Source organism: Gavialis gangeticus, unplaced genomic scaffold, assembly GCF_001723915.1.
Source record: "Gavialis gangeticus isolate Ggan-Ray unplaced genomic scaffold, GavGan_comp1, whole genome shotgun sequence".
In the NCBI taxonomy this organism is placed as follows: Eukaryota; Metazoa; Chordata; order Crocodylia; family Gavialidae; genus Gavialis; species Gavialis gangeticus.
Genome location: NW_017729032.1, coordinates 198,380,299 through 198,402,869, shown reverse-complemented (window position 1 = coordinate 198,402,869; position 22,571 = coordinate 198,380,299). Strand labels below are relative to the sequence as shown.

General features: G+C 41.9%; 1 protein-coding gene across 1 annotated transcript in view; it reads left to right on the top strand.

Annotated features, from left to right (window-relative positions):
- LOC109302303 (cilia- and flagella-associated protein 47-like) overlaps positions 1–22,571 on the top strand; it is a 354,798-nt gene that overhangs the window by 266,720 nt on the left and 65,507 nt on the right. The gene's annotated exons all lie outside the window — the stretch shown is intronic.

The window sequence follows — 22,571 nt, the reverse complement described above, 5'->3', positions numbered from 1 at the left end:
CTCCTTCCTAAGCCTGCCACCCTCACCCCATCCTGCCAGCTGCTTCTGATGCCAGTTTTTCAAGCATTTGTTAATGCTGGGAGCTGAGCAAGTAAGTCAGGGTGGGGGGAGGGGTGGATGGGATAGGGGAAGTTTAGTTCAAGGGGCTGGTTTCTCTGGAGGTGGTTTCTCTGGAGGTGGCTTGGGGGCTAAAAATTGCCCCTGGTCCCAGGTGGTGGGGAATGGAACGCCCCCCTCCCCATGAACTGTGAGCCCCCCATATCCTGCCCAACTGTCCTGGACCCCACCAACGCCCCACAACAGACCTTACTTGCCCCCTGATGGCCCTCCCTACTAGCCCCCCCATCCTGACTTATGTTAAATCAGGTGGTCATTTTTAACTTGATCTAACCTCCCCAAATGCGTCTATACACCCATAGGGTTCTTTCTCAAGCTATAGGGGACACTGCTTAAAGATAAGTTAAAAAAAAAAAAATGCAATTCTAATTCATAACTACTTCATTATTAAGCTAAGGAAAAAATAAAGCAAACAATAAGCTGATAACAAAAATAGCTACTTCAATTATGATTTCTTGTATGTGTCTCTGGAGTCTTTTCAGGTTTTAGCTTTATATATTTTCGAATGGGGCTGCCTTTTCCAATACTTCTTTTCTAAATCATTCAAGACCAAAATATGGTTTCAAAAGTAATAGGGAATTTTTTAGTATCATAATATACTCAAAGAAGCTTTTAATCGTAGGTTTAGCCTATTTTCTTTATCATGGTTTGTAAATAAAGCTATAAACAGACAAGTTTAATGATCCTAGCTAAGTCCTATGATACCAAAGAAAGAATTTACATTTTATAATCTTAGGAGAAGCCAATCAAGCAGGTGTCTCAATCCAAGCAAGCTAATGAATGTTTAGAATCTTAAGATGTAAGTAAATGACCACAGGGGACATTGTACAAAGATATGCCAAGTATGCTTTGTATGGGCTAGCTATTAGTGAGGTGCTGTGCCAGTAAGTTAACTTTTTAATTTAGGATTCTCAATATCCATTAATTTGCTTATAGGAGGAGGCGTAGATTTCCTGGGAGTTTTTAATTATCTCGAATTCTTCATTTAATAAAACTATTACTTCAGGCACTATATTATAGTGCTCAGAGTGAGTAATAATTATATGAACAAAATTTTTTTCAAATTCAATAAGTGTAGATTAATTTTAGTAATCTAATGTAGGAATGGGTTCTGAGAAAACTGCCCCTCTCCTAAATACAGCAAAAGATTTAGCATGATGTATGAAGCTAAATTCATAATAGCCTGTATATGCATTTACAGGAAGTTTTACCAAAGGCATGAATAGCAAAAAATTAAGTAAGAGAATTTCAAACTGAACAGGAGATACAAATTATTAGCAGTTAGGGCCAGATTCTGTTCCTCTTGTCCTCTCCATCTAAAGGTGTGTCTACATATGCAATTAATGTGTAGTAAAATAAGACACATTAAGCTTTACCTGGGAACACATCTACACATGTGCCTTGTCTGGTGCAGATTTGCTCCAGACTTGGGTCCCAAGGATGCTTGGGAGTACTTGGGTCCAAGGATGCTTCCGCCCTGCAGCAGCCAGGGGGAATTCCCGGGCAGCTGGTGCTGAAGCCTGGTCCTAGGGGTGCTCTTTAAAAGGCTGCCCTTCACCTTGTTCTCTTGCCATATCTTCTCTGGCCTGGGACAGTCTGCAGCTTTCTGGCATATCTCTCCAGGATACTGTCCCCAGAGCCTGTGCCCAGCGCGCCATGGCTGTTCCTCACCCAGGCACCAGCAGCAATGACCAACACAATGGGCTTCTGCTCGCTGCTGTGCCCTGTACACTCTCTGTGCTCTGCAGCTTTAGTGACCAGCACCTGGCCCAGGTGGCCCTCAACACTGTCCACCCCACACTGCTGCACAGCCAGGCACAGGTCCTAGCTTGTGGCCTGCTGCCCCCAGGACATTGGCTACCAGCCCGTGGGCCACTTCCTGGACTCTGGAAAGGACACTGACAATGCCAGCATGGCATGGCAGTGGTGCTGTCCATGAGCTCCTGGGGCTCTGGCTTCACTGCTTCTGGGCTTGCCCCACTAGCCAGGACTGGTGGCACTGTGTTGTTCAGTGCACCTGGGATGACAATCAGTGAATGGACTCCTTCTGGATGATCCTAGCTATGTTCCAGGAGCTACTTCACCAATTCAGCCTGCACGTGGAGCAGCAGCTTACAACAATGTGCCCTCCTCTCTCCACAGAGATCAAGGTGGCCATCAACCTCCTCAAGCTCACCATCCTGGCCAGCCTGTGCTACATCAGCCACCTGTTCAGGGTGAGCAAGGGGACTGCTGGGGAGGCTGTCCTTGAGATCTGTGGTACCATCCAGGACATGCTGGGCCACACCATGCTCTGGGTCACCAACCCCTGGAGGTGGTAGGTGATACACCAAGGAAAACTGGGGGCTTGGAAGCCTATCAGGGCTTTGGATGGGACACACATTCCTCTCCATTGCCTGCCTGAGGTGGACTACCCATACTACAGCCGGCAGGGCTTCTACTCAGTTGTGCTGCAGGCCATGGTGGACCACTGAGGTGCCTTCACAAACATTTGTGCTGGCTGGGCTGGCAGCACCCATGATGCCTAGATTTTATGGAACTCTACCCTGCCAGCCTTGGTGGAGAGTGGCTGCTTTGCACCAAGTGTCCTGGACCTGAAGCTGGGTGACGTGAACATTTCACCCCTCCTCCCTGGAGACCCTGCCTACCTGCTGCTGCCATGGCTCATGTGCCCCTATACTGGCCAGCTTGACACGTGCCAGACAGACTTCAGCAGGTGCCTGGGCTGGAGCTGCATGCTGGTCAAGTGTGCCTTCAGCTTCTTGAAGGGATGCTGGTGCACCCTTAGCTCCCACCTCGAGTTCACTGAGGGCAACATCCTCTCGGTCATCACCACAGCCTGTGTGCTGCATGACATCTGCAAGACCTGGGAGAAGCTCTTCTATGAGGCACAGCAAGAGGAGAACACCTGGCAGCAGGATTGCCAGCTGGGGCAGCAGTGGCAATGATGCCTTTCCCACCATTGAGGCCCTGGGTGGGCCATGTACCTGACAACAGGGCCAGGGCACTATATTTGTGAGGCAATGGTGCACCACCTTCTCCTCCACTCTATGTAGTAGGGTGCCTGGGCAGCCAGCCATGGACCTCAGGCCCACAGTGCACCCCCTAGACAATGTGCACTGGGGACAGTTTCCAAACACCAATCTTTGTTTCCCTCCCGAACAACAGACTCACTTCCACCCTCCCTCTCCAACAACAGACCTTATCCCCCACCCCAATGCCCACCAACAGTAAAGCACTTTCTTCCTCATGCAACTATGTACAATGTGAGGTGTGAACTCTCATGGGGAACAGTGGAGTGGATTTACTTATGGTATAGATCCCAGGGAGACAAACCTGGCACACTGGCCTCTGGTGGCACCATCATAGTTTCAGCTGCTGCAGAGAGGCCAGTGGGCTGGGGGCTCAGCTAGGGGTGCATGCAAAGGTGTCCAGGGAATGTGGTAAATTGGCCAGCTGGGGCCTGCCATAGGAAACTGTTTTTCAAGGGCTTGAGCAGCATAAAACAGAATCACACTTAGGTACTTAGATCCACATATGTGTGTCATAGGTGGAAGAGAACCTGGCTTAAGGGCTTCCTTCCATTCTCCACCTTCTGTATTCATAAGATCATAGAAAATTAGGGTTGAAAGGGACCTCAGGAGGTCATCTAGTCCAACCCCCTGCTCACAGCAGGACCATCCCCAACTATATTATCCCAGCCAAATTTTTGTCTAGCCAGGTCTTAACCTCCAAGGATGGAGCTTCCACCACCTCTCTGGGTAACCTGTTCCAGTGTTTTACTACCCTCCTATTGAGAAAAAAAATCCTGATATCTAATCTAAACTTCCCTTGGTGCATCCTCATTCAAATCACTGTTGTTTGATAGTTTGCTCTGTCATGGTATCTGATAAAATGGCAGGGGGTCGGACTAGATGATCTTCTCAGGTCCCTTCCGACCCTAGAAACTATGAAACTATAAAATGAGTTCTTGCTCACAGAAGTGTATACATGTCTGATTCAGTACCTATAAAGTTTAACTCTACCTTTCCTTCTGCCTCACTTCAGACTAACATGGCTAACTACTACTACTCTCTTCTTAGTTAACAACGTTAAAAGAAGTTTCACAGTGATAACTCAGTTTTGTAGATGAGGAGTTTAATGATCAAAGATGAAATAACCTACTCGAGTTTATACAACCAGTCAGTGTCTGGGCAGGGAACATAAATCAGATCTTTTAATTATGGTACTTTAATGTTAATTCATGCTCTTACAATACTTTACGATTTACAAAGTTCTGTAAATAGAAATAAATATTTGAATAGATTTATTAGAATTTGTAGAATGTTTATTTCTAATGGTGCTAATCCTTCACAGATCCTTTTTTTTGGTAATAATAGTAGACCAAGTAATTCATGGGCTAGTTCAGCAACACAGTTCAACTCACTGCATTTACTGGTATCATTTTGTCTCCTAAATTCAATAGGTTAAGGTATTCCAACAGCATCCAGAGGCTGCTTCACTACATCAAACTATTGCCGCTTATGAACTTTCATGGCAGTCTTGTATTATTTGAGGATGGTGATGACTGCAAACTGCAGCCATTATTAGGTCTGGAATAGATGACATTTTCAATCAGTTTCTGAGAAGAGAATCTGAGATTCTGTAATTACTAAGAAGTTCAGCTGACTGAGGACCTATAGCCTCTAACTCCACATTTAAATGATTCATCTCTTGGAGAGGTCAGAGCATCTTAAAATAAATCCTTCTTTTGCCTCAGATTTGAGATTTGGTCACCCTAGACAAATTACTTGTGAAGGAGGAACATCCTTCTGTTTCTGTTTCCTAGTGATAAGTGACTGTAGTAGTGTGGACTGTGAAAGCAGAAGCTTTCTAGTTTTATTTACTGTACTCATAGGGCACTTTTACATGTGCTCTGGGAGTGAGGGATGTGGTGCTTTAATTAGAGCAGCTCCAAGAGCTGCTCTGATTAAAGTGCTGCAGTGTCTTGTGTATCACCGTCCCTGTGCTTCAAAATGGTGGTGGTGGGGCAGGAGGAGAGGGATGCTTGAATTAAAGCTCATTCCACAAGCTGTAGTCCAAGTGCACCCACTGTTATTTTGAAGCACAGGGATGCTGCTACACGAGATGCGGGAAGCTGCTTGAGTGCGGTAATTACCACGCTCCACCAGACTTGATTAATCGAGTTTGTTTTGATGTGTTGTAATTACAGCATGTTGGAGCAGCCTTTGCACTTGTGTACAGGTATGCATAAGCATCCAAGATGAAGAAAAATAAACATACTCTAGAAAGAGTGTTAAAATATGGGTGACGGAAAGTGGCAGTCATTTAGTTTCTCTTTTCTAAATTGCCAGGGAGATAGTAAAATGAGGAAGGGACAGCTAAATGGTAATTTCTCTACTGACTGCCTAACAAGTGAAGGGTGAGGTAATTTAAAGTTGGTATTTGTCAAAGTAGAAGGGAAGTATAATAGGAAAGCTAGCGGTAATTTAAGATATGGGCCAGATTCCGTTCTATAGAAAAGAAGGCAGGGGTGTTTGTTTACAGGTATAATGGAATATGAAGCAGTAAAACCTGGTCATAATCTAGCTGTAAGGTTATTTATTTTGCTTGGTCTGCTTTCCCCATAATTCCTTCTGGGAAGGCACTCTTATCCACACTTTTTCATGAGACCCAATTTTAAGGAAAATCTTACAGAATCCTTGGATCTGTGGGACACTAAATATACAGACTGAACATTTTGTTTTTCCCCTGTCAATTAAATGATATAAGTGCAAATTCTTCTTCGATGTTACTGAAACAAGAATTTAAGGGCCTTGTCACACAGGATACTTAGTACATGCTAAGTGGAATGTTCTGCAGTATTAAAGTTAGAAGATGTTCTGAGCCGTTGCATGTTGATATTTACTGTGATCCTTACATGCGATCCTTACAATACATGCTCTGCTGCTAGAGGGCAGGCATACTGGCATGCTTTGCTAGAGAGTCTCTTTTGCATATTTCAAAAAAACAGCTGAGTGAAGACCATAGGTGACTGGTAGGTGGTGTAAAAGGGTGCATGTGCCCCCCCGATGGGGCCAGTGTCTCCCTTGAAGACCGACACTGATACTGTCAGTAGGACTGGTGCCCTCCCTGACAGGGCTGTCACCATCGGTAGCTTCTGTGGGTGCCCCTCTAGATTCAGGAGGCAACAGTCACTCATGGTGAAATGAAAGTGCCAACTGGCTAAATGTGCTGCTGCTGTGAATTCTAACCTACATTTCCTCCTTGGCCGACTGTTCCAGCTGGGATTGCATCTCCAGCAACTTCCAAGATCTGACAAGTAGTAGAACCAAGCAAATCTTTGCCCTGATGCACAGGCATGCCTTTATTTGGCAGCATGAGCTCTTGACCCTGGTGACATGCTACTTTGAGAATGATGAAGCTATGTAATACATATTCATACCCCAATTTCTGTTCTGTACTGGTATACATTACCAGTCTTATCAGTACTCGGATCAACTTAGTGGCCAGCCAACTTGATCGCAAGTAGAAACTGGGCTTCTGCGGGTCCATCTTATCAGATGAACTGATGCTCCAGGATGACACGCAGAACAAGACCCAAAATTGAAGTGTTTCACCCCATCTTTTATTGCCTTGTCAATTCACCCAGTCCTCTGGGCTTTTGCTGTGTTATCACTGTGTTCTTCCTTGAAGGTCAATTGCCGTTGTTCTCTTGCTGTTCTGGGGCAGATTCTTCTTGTTTTGGTCTTTTATCTGTCTGCATTCTTCAGCCAGTCTCCGGCTGATGTTTTCCTTTTCCACAGGCACACTTTCACCCATTCTCTCACACATACAGCATACAAAGGTCGAGCACTTATGTCAAGCTACAAAGCAATACAAAATGGAGATTCTTAAGGCAATGCAAAACTCAAGAAAATGCATAAGATTAAAAGCAATAGGCAAAAAGTCTATTTGTATAACAATGGGTGTGGGGCAGCATCAGGTGATGTTTTAGTTAACATTTCCCTTTCTCTTCGGGCTTCCCCCCCTCAGCCACTCCTTTACTTGTGCTCAGATATTCCTAAATAGTTGTTGGCTGCGTAGCTTTTCATGTTGTTGTCCCAAATGCTGTCCCAGGAACTGGGCCCTAACAGTGTAGGTAGGAGCTCTGTTGAGACTGCCCCTGACTACTAGTACATGGAATTCTACTTGCAGTGACTGGCATCTTTGGACTGGCACAAACGTAGCTCTCCAGAATCCACTGATACACCCCATGAATGCAGAATGTCCACAGTGGGAGGGTCAGAGAGGAGGTATGAGGGGCAGGTGGAGAGCTGCTGGTACTATGCAGGGCAGTCAGGGGATGGTTCAGTGGATTGTGTTTCCATTCATCACTTTGCATGCATTAATTAAACCTTAACTAGGCCATTGACCACCCTAACTGACCCAGGCACTGAGCCTTTCAAGCTGTAACCAAGCAGTTGACCCATGCACAGTTTCTGTGGTCCAAGCACAGTCGTTCCACTGATTCTACCTACACTGCATTGTGTGACACAATGCCCCTTCCCCTCTGGTGAATTGCAGGGGCAGTCTACACCCATTACCACCATTGCACCTCTCCACTTTCCCAAACAATGAGAGAACATAACCCTGAGTCAGTCCTGAACCATGACCCATCCCTATAACTCCAGACATCTGAACACAGCACCAGTGAACTTCTTCCCTCCCCACCCCACTGTCAAGTTGTTCAAACTTACTTGTGTGGCATTGTCCATTTCTGTCTGCTGTCCTCCTCTTGTGAGTCCTGCATCTGGGTTAGGATCAGGGTCAGAGTCAGGGCCTGGTTAAGGAACAAGTCCCTGAAGCAGGAATCCCCATGCTCATCCATGGCTGTTTTGGTAACAGGCAGTGGAGAGGTGATTTCATCATTGTCTTTTGTTATCATTGTTGTGCTGCACTGCGTCTGTGAGTATGCAGTGTACTGTGAGCCAGGGCGTGATGGCAAGGATCCTGGATGGCTGTTTTCTTTGGGAGAAGGCAGGGTGGATTTGCAGCTTTTAGGCTAACTGAATCAGAGTGGCATAAACTTTCATAAGCTTCAGATGCTAAGAATTTGCTTGTTGTATGTGTTCAACTCCCCCTGCCCTCACTGAACCATGCTTGTTTCCTGCATAATTTGTGAAACTTTTCATGTTTGGATTATTTTGTTATTGAATTAATTATTAAGTAATTTAAAAAATGCTTGAGTACTGTGGTTTCAAGTAGCACAAGAAGTGATTCAAAAAGTTTTGTTCTTAATTAGTTTGCAGGACTGGTAGTTAGTAAAAATGTGCTCCTTTGTTTTTAGTTCCTGGTATCCTTTTTTTAACAATTTACTCTACCTCATTTGTCACTGTCAAAACTATAGCTTAGGGGTGTTATAATTGCTTTGGATTTATAACATCACTCCTCCAGATCTTTCCTTTTCTCTCTTGCCTACATAGATTAATACCTATTTATGTGAACATTAGTTACTAGACTCATTCCACTAACTTTTTGTTATGCCTAATAAATCATAATTGCCAGCATTTTCGAAGTATCACAGAATGGCCCAGTGGGAGTTGATGCTATTTAACTCCTGTGTTAAGTTATAATCAGATTTCACAGAATCCATGCTGATTAACTTTGTAAACAATTACAAATGGGTACATTGGGGTAATGTGTGGTAGAAGTGAGTATTAGGAAATGGGGGAGAAAGAGAATGTACCCTAGGACTGGAATAGAGGAGTAAATGAGGAGATGATGGAGAAATAAGGATTTTAAAAGTCTGGAAATTTAATTTTGTAGAAGGCTTCTAATTTTGTATTAACCTTCTAGATTTGGCTTTCCTGGGCATGCCTACACCTGCAATTAGTGCACATGAATAAACTGCAGACATTATAGCTCCAGAGTTTTTAGCTCCCAGGCATGCCATTTAAACATGTGCCCAGTAGCATTTAATTCCAGAACAGTCAGCTCTGGAGTTTATTCTTGCACAGCAGGTGGAACCCAGTTGGAGTAGTCCCAGCTGGCAGGGGGCCCCAAGGGTCAGGTTGCCAGTCTGTGGTTGCTCCAACCGGATTCAACATGCTGTGGAGGGCCTGGCTGGGTACAAGGGTGCTTCAGTGTGGGGCTAGCTGGTAGGCCCCAGTCAGCTAGGTCAGCATCTACACATACACTGCTGCACACAAAAAAAACTGCAGCATTTACAAGTACTACCCTGCTGCAGAGTTTATTTGTTTCCTGTGCCCTAATAGGGGTGCATGTATAGACACTGAGATGTTTATTGCAGAGTTCAGTAGCCAGCTCCACAGTAAATGTCTCACGTAGATGTGCCTCTTACCTAGTTTTGATATACATTCTAGAAAAGAGTTGTTACTTTAAATTGCCAATTGGTCAAATCAAAAGCGAGACTTTATAAAGGGGGATAAGGCAAAATGCCATGTTTATTGATTACGTGAAACAGATATATAAGCTTGGACACACCAGTAATACAAACAGACACACACAAGCAGATAGATATAGACAGACATACAGACAAAACCACTCCAGTTAGATGTTATAGTTACCAGCAGAGATTACTCAATGTTAGCACTGGGTGGCCAGCCCAGGCTCATTGTGGGTGATGGGAGCGGGGCTGAACAGACTCACCTGTGCTCCAGGAGGTTGTAGAGGGTGGATTCTCCCCCTCAGCATTGTTGAATTCCACTTTTATAGGGATTTTTAAGTCTTTATTCAACAATGGGGTTTCCCCATTCTCAGTTTTCATCTAGATGTTGTTTCTCATCCATTGTCTTGTTATCTCAACTTGAAGTCATTCCAGTAAAGTTGCTATCTCAGAGTTGGTATCTCAGCCTTGAGGCATTGTGGCAGGATATGCAGATTTTCTTCTTCTCACTATCTTCTTTTGCTCCTGATCACAGATGAGTTCTTCAGCCATCCATTAATTAATCTAATTAGTTTACTGTCTGGTAACTCATACATTGGCACCTTGTTTCTTACACCAACAATTAAATCTTCTTTTTTTGCTTTCATGCAAAAATTCCCATTCTTTCACCATTCACCCTCTCACACAGACTCTCACATACACGGGGCATACAAAGTTCATTTACTCATGTCATGCAGGGAACAAGCACAAAATGGAGTTTTATTTGTTCATAAAAGACAAAAATAAAGCTAATACAATCATAGAGGTTTATCGGTTCAATACTATTATCATTTAAGTATAATCTAAACTTTTAAACTAATACAGTAAAAGCTGCTTTATCCAGCACTTTACAAGCTGGCATGCTCTATTAACTAGCACGCTGACTTGTAAGGTAAAAACAAAACTGGAAGTGTCCACTGCGGCACTTCTAGTTTCACTGAGCCCCCACAGCCCGGGGCAAAGCAGCCTGTGCTGCTGAGCCCCCACAATAATAGTTTTTTCCCCCTTTTCTCTTCTGCCCCACTCCTTGTCCCTTGCAGTGGGAGGGGCGGTGATGTGGCAGGAGGCGGTGCACTGGATGCGGCAGGAGAGCTGACCTCTCAAGTAACCGGCATATTTTGTTATCAAGCCCCCCCCCAATTCTCCATGGGTGCCAGATAACAAAGCTTTTGCTGTATATATAAAATCAACTAATACGCAAAAATTCATACTACAGAATTTCAGTATTAAGAAGATAGTAATTTTGTCAGCTGTATGAATTCCTCTTTTGGTTTTATTTGTAAGAAATAAACTTTTTCAAGGAGTTTTTTTTAATTTTTGTGAGAAATATTGCAAGGTATTCCATTTTATGCAACTCTGTTTAAGTTTGATAATTTTTACTGTGACATTTAGTAATTATTGAAGAGGTTTGTTAAAGTAAGGGCTTGCTAATTTACAGTCCATTCCACTTTATATGCTGGATGTTGCAGTGCAGTTGTAATGTTAAAATTGAAATGTATATTAATTTCCACAGAAACATACTGATATTTTAAATGCAAGCTTATCATTTTTGTGTAAAGTGTAATAATGGAAAAGTTTATATCTGAGAGAATGTGTTCTGATCCAGGTAAAAATAAATACAGCTACTTCATACCCCATCTTAATCACTTGGAAAGAGAAAAGAATATAAGGTTGCTTACAAGTAAGCCTCTTGAATATCTATCCTATATTAAATGCAGCTCAGAGAAAAAAAGGGAAAATGGATATGAAGGTTCTGGAATTCCAGTGCATTAAATGGCTTCTGTGATGAAAGCCAAGAGTAAGAAGACTTGTGAATGGGTTCTAAAGAAACACAGCTGGGGGGATTTTTTTAACCTAAAATAATACAGTAAGAACGTTTTAAACAAACTAAACAGAATATGGGATTTTTCTGAAGCAAATGAATATGCAAATGTATATATATAAGTAACATAGAAATTAGCAGTGGGAACTAAAAGTGTAGCTAAACTCTTGACATGAGGCAAATATTGGGAGTAATAAGAAAATTTCAGATTAGTGATCCAAGAACTACTTCCCCTCTCCAGGGAATTCTACAAAGGATACACTGCTCCTCGGGGGCTGAGTAACATGATTTCTTGAAGGAGCAATAGGTAGAAGAGGGTAGAGGTGGCAACCAGTGTTTAACTCAATGTGTCATGAAGAAGTCCATGGATTTCTCACTGAGAGTTCCAGTTTGTTTTTACAAAGATGTTTTACACATGCCCGTTATGGAAATAGGAAAAAAATACATACAGAAGTGCGTTACTTTTAGATCAACCTAAGTATGGTAAGGTTGACTTAAATGCCAAACTGTATACATGTTCAGGGAGGTAAGAATGGGCAAAAAATGGCTGTCCAGTCTAACTTAGTTCCCCCCGTGCAGGCATAACACTTAGATTGACCTAGCTAGGGTTAAGTTGATATATGTGTTGATCTGTACATACATGTGATAAGGTTAGATTGGGGAAAAATGGCCGGTCCAATCTAATTTCTTAGCTCACGTAAGAGGTGAACTATGTAGATTGGGCTAACCTGTACCTGATTTAACCCAAACATGCATACCAGTGCAGTACCAGATGGACAGCTCCCCTGGACCAGATCTACAATCATGCAGCTTAAGTGTTGTGACTGTAGATTTGATCATGGGAACATCTGCATCTGTCCTAAGTTAAGATTAAAGCTTCCTTATGCAAGGTTTCAAGTGATGAACTGGAGGGTCAAAATATAATATCTGCTTCTATTAGTCTGTAGGCCTTGTTTTACTTCCCTATCCTCAGAAGCGTAAGACTGTGCTTAGATGTTACATTTATAATACTATATACATCCTTTTAGAGTCCTTAAAATTAAGTGTATAGCTATGCATAGTACCTGTAGCTACCTACAAAAATGACAGGAGCACCACAAAAAAGGCAGGTTTGCCACAGTAATGTTTTTGGGTGAGAAAGAAATGTATCTGTATCACTACTTTTTGTATCACGACAACATTTGAAGAGTGAGCTGTGTTGCTTTGTGCGGGTGGTGGGAAAGTCTGTTAGTCCTGTGGCATCCCACAGTGCTCTACTCTCTTGCCTTTAAGGGAGGAGAAAGAGAGAATGTTTTGGACAGTCAGTGAGTGATGCCTGGGTGCTCAGCTGTCATCGAAGCTGGGGCATGAGAAGAGAACTTGAGTTTCCTGGTCTGGGAGCTGCAGTGTGCTTAGCAACAGTCTGTTGTTCCTATTAGGACTGTGGAGTGAGCAGAGCTGTAGTTCACCAGACAAGGGGCTGAAGCAGTTTCAACGACAGCTACAGCATTGTTCTTCTCCTGTTATCCCTCCCACCCCCTCTAGGAGCAGAAGGTTATAGCTGAGTTTGCTGCTGCCCCTGGTCTCAGCATTGTTCTTCTTCCTCTTTGTCACACAGAGGGTATGTCTACACATGCACTTTAATATTCATAAAAGCATCACTTAAAAACCATGGGTACCTGTACATGAGCATGGAGACTGTTCTGATGCACTGTAATTACAGTCGATTAATTGAGTCTGTTGGAACATGGCAGTTTCCGTGCTTCAGCAGACTCCTGCATCTCATGTATCAGTGTCCCTGTGCTTAAAAATGGTGGTGGGGGCGCTTGAAATACAGCTCGTCAAATGAATTTAAGTTCAAGCACCTCTGCCACCATTTTGAAGCACAGGGATACTGATACATGAGACACGGTGGCTCTCAGAGCCGTTCTAATTAAAGTGCTGCCTCCCTGTCCCCAGAGCTTGTGTAAAAGTGCCTGGAGGTACTAGATTTAATGCACAATAATTAAAGCATGTTAATGCACTTGTAGACATGCCCAGGGCTGCAGGCTGTTAATGAATGGGCTCGCTAATAGGCTCTCCTCCCTCAATGGGAAGAGAACAGAGCTGCAGGGCCAAGGAACCTTCTGCTGCCTTCTGGATGGAGAGGATGCCCCTGAATGCCTTTAGGGTGATTTGTAAGTACTTCAGCCAACAGCTTTTGCATGTTTGTCCATATTTTGTATCATTGCATTTTTCTGGAACATTGTAGTGCTGCAGGAATTGTAGGACTACAAATGCACATCTGTTCAAGGCCCAATTGAAACAGTATTTTTGTCAAAGTATTAGTCTAAATCCCAATCTAAATGGGAACCAGTGCATTGGCCTTATATTGCATATCCTGCATGTACTTCTGAATGCAGAATCCAATTTATTATAGATTGCCATCGGATGGCAGGCAAGTTATAATGTGCCATAAATCTAGTGTCTATATTTACGCCATGATTTTTTATATCCAATAGATTTATGAAGTGAAGTTTCTAGGCTTGTTTGTTTTGTAAATTCCTTCTGAGGATTAGAACTGAGAGATTGGAGAGAGAGAGTTGTTGTCCTGTGAGAAGCGTGCACCCACAGGTAATTGGGTATTCTTGTCTTTGATAGATTTTCAGTGTGCATTAATTCTGATATACAGTTGTTGTTTGGTTTCTCCTACATATTTTCCTTCAGGGCATTGAGTGCACTGGATGAGATATTACATTTCTGGAGGTGCGGGTGTAAGATCCAGGAATGGACATGGCTCTGTTGTAGTGTGTAGTTGTTGTGGGATTGGTGGAGATGTGTTTGGCAGGTTTTACATTTCTTGTCTCGGCAAGGTCTGGATCCATTTGGTGTGCTTTGGGTCATAGGATGTTTGCTTCTGGTTCTGAGATTGGCGAGGTTTAGTGCTTTTTTAAAGGCTAGGATGGGTGGCTCTGGGAAGATCTCTTTAAGAATTGGGTCTTCTAGTATGGGTTGTAATTGTTTAAGGATTTTCTGTCTAGGTTCCAGGGAGGGATGATATGTCATAACCAGTGGTGTGTGATTCATGGGGGTTTTTCTTCTGTACTGCAGCAGTCCTTCATGTGGTATTCTGGTGGCTGTTTCAAAAACCATCAGCTATCTCTCTGGAGGAGTGTCCTTTTTGAGTGAAAGTGCTTTTGAGATTTGTGAGGTGACAATCACAGGTGTTTTCCTCGGTGCAAATTTGGTGGTATTGGAGGGCTTGACTGCTTATTACAGCTTTCTTGGTCTGTTTAGGGGGATTTCTGGTTCTGTGCACATATGTATGTTGGTTCATGGGTTTCTTGTATATGGCAGTTTGTATTTTACCATTCTGGATAGTGATCATAGTGTCTAAAAAGGAAATGTTGGTGCTGGAGTATTCAAGCGAGAGTCTGATGGAGCTGTGATGATTATTGAACTAGTGGTGGAAATCAATCAGAGATTGCAGGTTTTCAGTCCAAATGATGAAGATGTCATCTATATATCTTAAGTGTAGCATGGGTTTGATGGTGCAGTTCTTGAGAAATTCTTTTTCCAGGTGGGCCATAAAAAGGTTGGCATATTGTGAAGCGATTTTGGTGCCCATAGTTTTGCCCATGTTCTGGAGAAAGTATTGATTATTGAAAGTGAAGTTGTGTGTGAGGATGAAGTGTATAAGTTCAGTAGTATCTTTAGGTCTGTACTCTGAGTTGTACTCTTGCTCTTGTAGATACATAAGGCAGGGTTGGATGCCATCCTGGTGTGGGATGTTGGCATATAAGCTGGTAACATCCATGGTGGCTAGGGAGGGTATTGCTGGGATGGTGGTCTTTGTTTTTATGGTTTCATAGAAAGTTTGTTGTGTCTTTGATAAAACTCATTCTTTGGGTGACATGAGGTTTAAGGGTAGGTTTGATGAAACCTGATACTTGCTCAGTTAGGGTTCCCTGCCTGCATGTTATAGGTATGCCAGGGCTCCCTTGTTTGTGGATTTTAGGGAGCATGTAAAAAGTCCCTGGGTTGGGTAGTAGGAAGATCAAGTTCTGTAGTTTTTCTTGTAGTTCAGATGGAAATGATTTGATAGTGGTTTTGAGTTTTAAGGTGAAAAGGGGATTTGGATCTTCCTCTAGATTTTTTGTAGTAGGTAGTGTCAGAGTTGTCTGTTTCCAGGAGGTGTCAGAGCCAAAACAGGAAGAGCTGTAGCAGAATTGACATGCTTGCTTGCATAATGTAATGCAGGCAGGTGCATCTTTCTCTTGAAGCTGGCTTCTCACCATGGCTCTAATCTGTCTCCTGAAAACAGAAGTGCAGGAGCAGTTTTAGCCTGTGGGGGTAGCAGCAGCAGTGGTGCGAGGATTGCAGCACCCCTGCCAGATTCTCATGGCTCATCATTCAAGAAACACTACACTAATGTAATATAACAAGCAAACAACTTTTCTTTTTACTTCTTCCTTCATAACAAGTAGATGATGTTTTTCTTGTTAGGGAAAGAAAAATGGAGCTAGGCACCACAGTTTGATTACTTTGAAAAGATTAGAGGAAAATTTCACAAGTTTACTTCATTTCTTTTAGTGTTGTAGTCTGCACTCTTTAAAGTAAAAGATAATTCTGTCTTGTATGATGCTAGAATGAAAGTGAATATTGTCTTAAATGCTTGGAGCTTTTGCATTTAGTTTTTGGAGTGACAGCCCAACAAACATAGCCGATAGGTACCTGTAGTTTTTGCCATCTGTCTTTTGTTTCTTAAAATTACTATATAATTGTCAGTGTGATGCCTTCTTTGGCCTGTCTTAAATTTTCTAATGGTATGTATACATGTAATAAATTGACTGAGTTCAGTTTAGTATGTGATGAAAGGAGTGCCTATTCTAGTACTTCTCAAATGTACATCTTTTACAGACCTTCCCTAAATTCACAGTCTTATTGTGTCCAGATGCACATTTCTTTAGCTTGAGAGAATATCCTTTCATTGCTGCTCCTTAATGTGTCAATAGGAAATTGCTGGATAATGAAACAGATTGCAGCAATTTTCCAGTGTGACATGCTTTCTCAGACTCTGACAGCCCAAGACCTAGAATTTAATGCTTAATTTCTGTATGTTGCAGTACATTTCTCATTGTGCACTGTGTTTTGTGTATTAGGTAAGAAATTTCAACCAATGTTGTATTTCTAATACATGGTATGCTTTGTGTTAGGCTACCATACAGACTAATATTAAAGCTATTAACCAAGACAAGCAGGACATTTGCAGGGGGAAATCTTCAAATAGTTCTTGCTGTTGATTTCCATATTAAAATGCAGGTAATGGGATGGGAGTAATATTTAAAATGGAAATACAACTTTCCTTTCACTATCAAGCTTTAAGCAAGTGTTCTTTTAGCATTTGCTTTTGTTGCTAGTAAATGTAATGCTTTAACGCAAGCTACCTTTCATTAATAGTTAGCCAAGAGAGGAATGAAAGTGATCCGTGTTACTAAAATTAGAATAAATTTCTGTTTAATTTGAAGGTTCCTGCTAGTGAGAATTCACATAGGAATTATTTTGCCCTCTACAGCTGCTTTTCAGAGTTGTCTAGTTCAGGCATATTTTACAATGGTAAGAAAAATATCTGTTTTGGTGTTAATTTTCTGTTTCTGCTACCTTAAAAAGACTTTTCTGAAAGTACTTAAAATATCTTTCTTTTCTTAGAAATTTGCTTTAAAACATTTATTTAATCTTTGGGGAAATAGTAAGAGAGGGAAAGGCATATCTGTACATATCCTTACTAATTTTAATTTTAGGACACAAGGGAAAGGGTCTTAATCAAAGCATGTTTTTTCAGATAAGTTTAATAATAATTAATTTTTCATTTTATCTTTTTAATATGGAAGGACACAATATAACAAATGGGAACTCACTAGATGGAGAATATAGCAAAATTATAATGTTTTATCTTCATTGTTCATCCTTTTACCACATAGTAATTATAATTAAGGATTGGTTCATCTGGAAGTAAACATATATTAAAGTGAAATTACTTAATACAAATAATATTGCTGCCTAGATTCACATCAGGGAGCAGGAGATAGATAGGACAGCTGCTCAGAGCTACTCTTTTTCGATTATCCTCTTCCCTTGGAAGTTTTTGAATCCTCTTGATTAATTTGCTGGAAAATTATTCAGATTTTGGCATAGATAGTTAATTATGAAAATAACGTGGTTAGAAACTTTTCTTTTCCTTTTTAAAGTATTTAAAGAGCTTTTGCTCATTAGCTAGGCAATCAGCCTGTAAACGATTAGGACCAGCATTTAGTTGATAGTAAACTTAATGTGGGCAGTATAGAAGCTGCAAGTCACAATTCTGTGAATAACTGATATATGCATTTTATCATAATTAATATGTATTAACTTGATAGCCTGCCTAAAACCCCTTGAAAGTGGTAAAAGATTTTACAAGAAGTATCATGAAAAAATGAGTTCTCTCAAACCATTGATGATGTCTAAAGCGGTTAAAGAAGACTTCACGTGTTTTATTTTGGGTGCTTAAACAGTTGTTTTCAATCCTAAAAGTATATTGTGATAAACTAATTTATCAAGAAGGTATGAGTTAGTGATTTGGTAAACTGAATTGAAAAGAGTACAAATGTTGTAAATGTTGTACAGATGAAAAAGGTTACTCCTCAATGTTGCTGGAAAATCTTGGTTTCCATGGTCACCTAATGAGTGCCCTAATGACAACTACTAAGTCACAAAGTACCATACTTTCTTCCATATGATGCACAGCTTTTTTCTAAAACTCAGCTGCTAGAAATTGGGATGAAAATTATAGGTGAGAAATATGATAGGAACAGGTTCTGTGGTGATCCACATTTAGCAGAACAATGGGTAGGCTCAGCTCTCTAGCAGTTGCTACTCACTTAGTACAAGGAAAAATCTTTTACTCCTTCATTCTGCCTTTCAAAATCAAAGCCTATATTATATTTTAGGATTTGTTGTTTGTGAGAAAATATAAGGTATTTTACATTTGGGAAGTATTTCTGAATGAAATTAGCATTAATGTTGCTTTTAATAAAGCACTGGTGAAGTACTCTGACATTTGGCTTTCACAAACTTCAACGTTTACAGACAAACTCTTCATCCTGAGACTATAAAATTGCAAAACTCTAAACAAGCTGTCAGAAATAGCTAAGCTAGAAAATTTTACATTCAGAGCATGTCCTCATGAGACATTTACTGCCGACCTGACTAATTAGCACTGCAGTAAATATCTCAGCATCTACATGTGTGCTCCTGTTAGGGCGTAAGAAACTAATCAGTTCTGCAGCAGGTTAATACTTGTGAATACTGCCTGTATCTGCTACTTGTATGTATTACCCTGCTGCAGAGTTTTCTGTGTGCAGCAGTGCACATGTAGTCACTGTTTTGGTTGGCTAGGGCACAAGGGTACTTCAGTGTGGGGGTTGCCTTCTTGCTAGCCCCTTGCTAGCCCCATGCTGAAGCACTTTCATGACTCAGTCAGCCCCTCTGCAGCACATTGGGCCTGGTCAGAGCAGCCTTGGGCTGGCATCCTGACCTCTGGGGCCCCCTGCCAGCCAGGGCTGCTCTGACCAGGCTCCATGTGCTGCACATGAATAAACTCCAGAGCTGATTGCTCCAGAGTTAATTGATTCCCAGCAGACATTCAAATGGCGTGCTTGGAAGCAAGAAGCGTTGCAGTTTATTCATGTATACTCATCACACATATAGATGTGCTCTTGATACTTAATTTACTGCTGGAAAAAAGTTTGGGTCTAGTATTGATTTGCTCAACAAAAAAAAGTGAAAATTGTTCATAGTATTGTAGTGGAAATTTATTCTAAAGGACTCTTTGGAGCTTTAAGTAAACATTGTGCTACCAAGGGAAAGTTATCTTATTTTGGACTTGCTGAACATCAGGGTCGATGTGTAGCGGGTGCATGTGCACCCCTTGCTCATGGCAGCGCACCCCCTGCAAAAAGGCACTGCCAAAACTGTTGGCGGTGCCTGCAGGCAGTCGCCACTTGCCACCCCATCGCCAGTCCATGATCACCCCTGGCTGGTGTCGACACTGCCAGTGGCGCCTGCAGGTGGTCACCGACCTATGGTCAGCGCTCGCCACCCCCATGTTCCCGCTGCTGCCCCTGGTGCCAGCAGTGGCTGTAGGAGCTCCCCACTCACCGCTACTGGGCTTCTGCTGCCGCCAGCATAGTCATGTCCCCCCTGCTGCTGGGGGCACGTGCTGTTCATGCTGAACATTTTGACCTCTTGCTTTATTGCATAAATTGTTGTTGTTGTGGAACTGTATTACATCTTGCCATTTCTCTGGGAGTTTTGCAGGTTGTTTTTTACTAAACTGTTCTAACAGTGATTTCAACGTAACCTGTACAGATGGAATGAAAATGTCTTTCGTAACCATTTTCCAGTTCCACACTGTCCTTAATGAACATATACAGTATACAATTAAAATACCCCCTTCATTTCTCCACTCTGTGCTGGTTTACAGCTGCAACTTCACCAGGAAGAACAGTATGATTATTTTACTCAAAGGAGGAACCTGAATTCTGGAGATACCTACAGTGGGGTGGCTGTGAAAAATATTCTCATCCTATCTGGAGTAGTTTGGAGGGGAGATTCTCTGTGTGAAAGTTCACATGATTCTGTAGTTTTGTGTTGATCTTAGGTTAATACTATTGATATTAGACCATATCAAAGGTGTGCTTCACATTAAAATAAGGGAAAAAATGATAAATGGTTTAGTAGGCTTCATTCTTTTCTATTTGCAATCTCAGGCATCCCCTAAATAAGTGCAAAACTGTTTAAATGGAAAATAAATATTAGAAAGATATTTAATGTATTTTATTCTCCAATAAGCTTTTAGGAGAAGCACACAGGGAAGTAAGTTAGCCCAGTGTTACTAGCCCATTCTTTGTGGGCTACTTGTAAATGCTATATTGGACCTCCAACAGTCTTTTACATGAGTTCAGTGAAGCAATAGGCATGTGCCAATAACATGGCTATGATGCTTGTAGTATGCCACCATGTGGCATCCATGGTTCTGTCTTACATCATAAGAATGCATTATATAGCAATCCAAATGGACCTATCCTTGAATTTGTCTAACCCCTTTCTTGAATTTGGTTGCATGATCTACCTCTACAACTGCCTTTGGCAGTGAGTTCAGGCACAGTACAATCTTACAGTGGAGTAATTAACTGCACTGAAGTGCATGTGTAGATGGTGACTGGGTGGGAACCAGACTCCTGGCTGCTGCCTAGCCACACAGCTCCACAGGTTCTGCACCCTCATGCCCTATCCAGCCCCTTCACTTCCTGATGCTGCCACCCAGAGTCAGGGCTGGCCCCCTTGCCACCCTGGGCCTGCTCCATGCCAGCTTAAATTGCTGCTGTTCTGGGTGCACATGTAGATGCTGAGCCTGGGAATAATTTAATCCTATGCAAACTGCACTGGACTTTATTGCTATGTGGTAATTGTATGAAATTAGGTCAAAACAATAAACTCTGAAGCTCAGTGTCTTTACGTGCGCCTGGGATTGCAGCCATTAATGCTAGGCTGGAGCATCCCTGGGCTGCCTGAAAACTGGGGGGGGAGGGTCAGTCCCAGGCTCTGGGTGGCAGTTTCGAGTGGTGGAGGGGCTGACCAGGGCACAAGGCTGACTGGGGCACCAGCGTCAGCCCCACACTGTAGTACCTTTGTGCCCCCGTGAGCTCTGGTCACTGTTTACACATGCGTTTCAGCACGCTAAATGACTCCACTGTAGGCTAATACTTTTTCCAGATGCTACTCTCCTACAGAGGAGTTAATTCATTTACTACACCTTAATATGGGCATAGATGGTGATGCTGTACTGTGGAGCTAATTTGTCAGTTCCGCAGTAAAGTGCATATGTAGACGCACCCACTGCCTAAGTACAGTCAGTCAGAAACCTGAGGCTGAGTCGATTCAATCTTCACAGGTTAGTCTAAGCTGTGTAGATTGAACCAATGCTGTGTTAAAAACAAAAAACAAAAAACTACTTTTGTTTGCTTTAAACCTGTGTCATTTCAGTGAATGCCCCCTAGTTCTTGTATTCTGGAATTTTGTGAATAACACAGTTTCTTATTCACTTTATCCATATCCCTCAGGATTTTATAGACATATGTCATATAGCCTCTTAGCATTCTCCTTTCCAAATGGAAAAATTTTAGCCTTTTTAATCTTTCATCATCACCTTTGTTGCCCTTCTCTGTACCTTTTCTAATTCCATTCCATCCTTTAGAACTCTCAACTGAATGCCATCTTCTGGCGACTTAATACAGTTTAACCTGTCTATTTGTCCTATAACCTCCTCTATTATTACTTTAGTTTGATCCAGCTCTTCAGATATGTGCCAAGAAGAATTGAGTTCATATGGGAATCTCCCCAGTATTCTCTGCAGAGAAGAAAGATTAAAATAATTCATTTCACTTCTCTGCTTTGCCCTTGAACACACCTTTTACACCTTGGGATATAAAAGTCCTTTGTTTGTTTGTTTCCTCCAATAAGTAAACAAAATTATTCTCCCTGTTCTTCTGCATTTCTGTTCTTATGAATATTTTAATGAGAAAACTGAGTACTTGTCACAAACATATTTTGCTATTTCCTCATAAAAATGTCCGTAAATATATGCAAGTGTCCAATGGTGAGGCAACTCTCAAGGATATCAAAGCATACATAATATCCAGGACATCAGAAATTTAGTGGCTTGATTATTATTGTACAAGAGTAGTAAGACAAATTTGTTATGATAAAACTAGTGGAAACAGATAAATTGCAGACAATGCACAGTATTTGGGGAGTATAAAATATAATCAGGAATAGCATGTAGCTGTTAAGTTTTGAAAGATTGTTACTTAGAAGTTTCAGTGGATTTTGAAACTGAGTTGATGCCTATTAGAGATATGGTATGCAGAGCCACAGTAGAGACTAAAGGAATAATTTGGAGAATAAAGAGCATGGAGTGGTGCGATGGAGACTACAAGAAACAGCTGAGGATCAGTATGCACAAGAATTATATGGCTTCAGAACTGGAATTGGTCTTATGCTGAGGAATATGATAAAGACACAAGAAATGCCAAGAGGCTGATAAGAATATACGTGTGTGGCTGGGCGGAGAAGATGCAGTATGAAAGAAACACTAATATGGCATTGTGCAAGGGTATCTGTGTATGAAGAAAAGGATATTTACCCCGA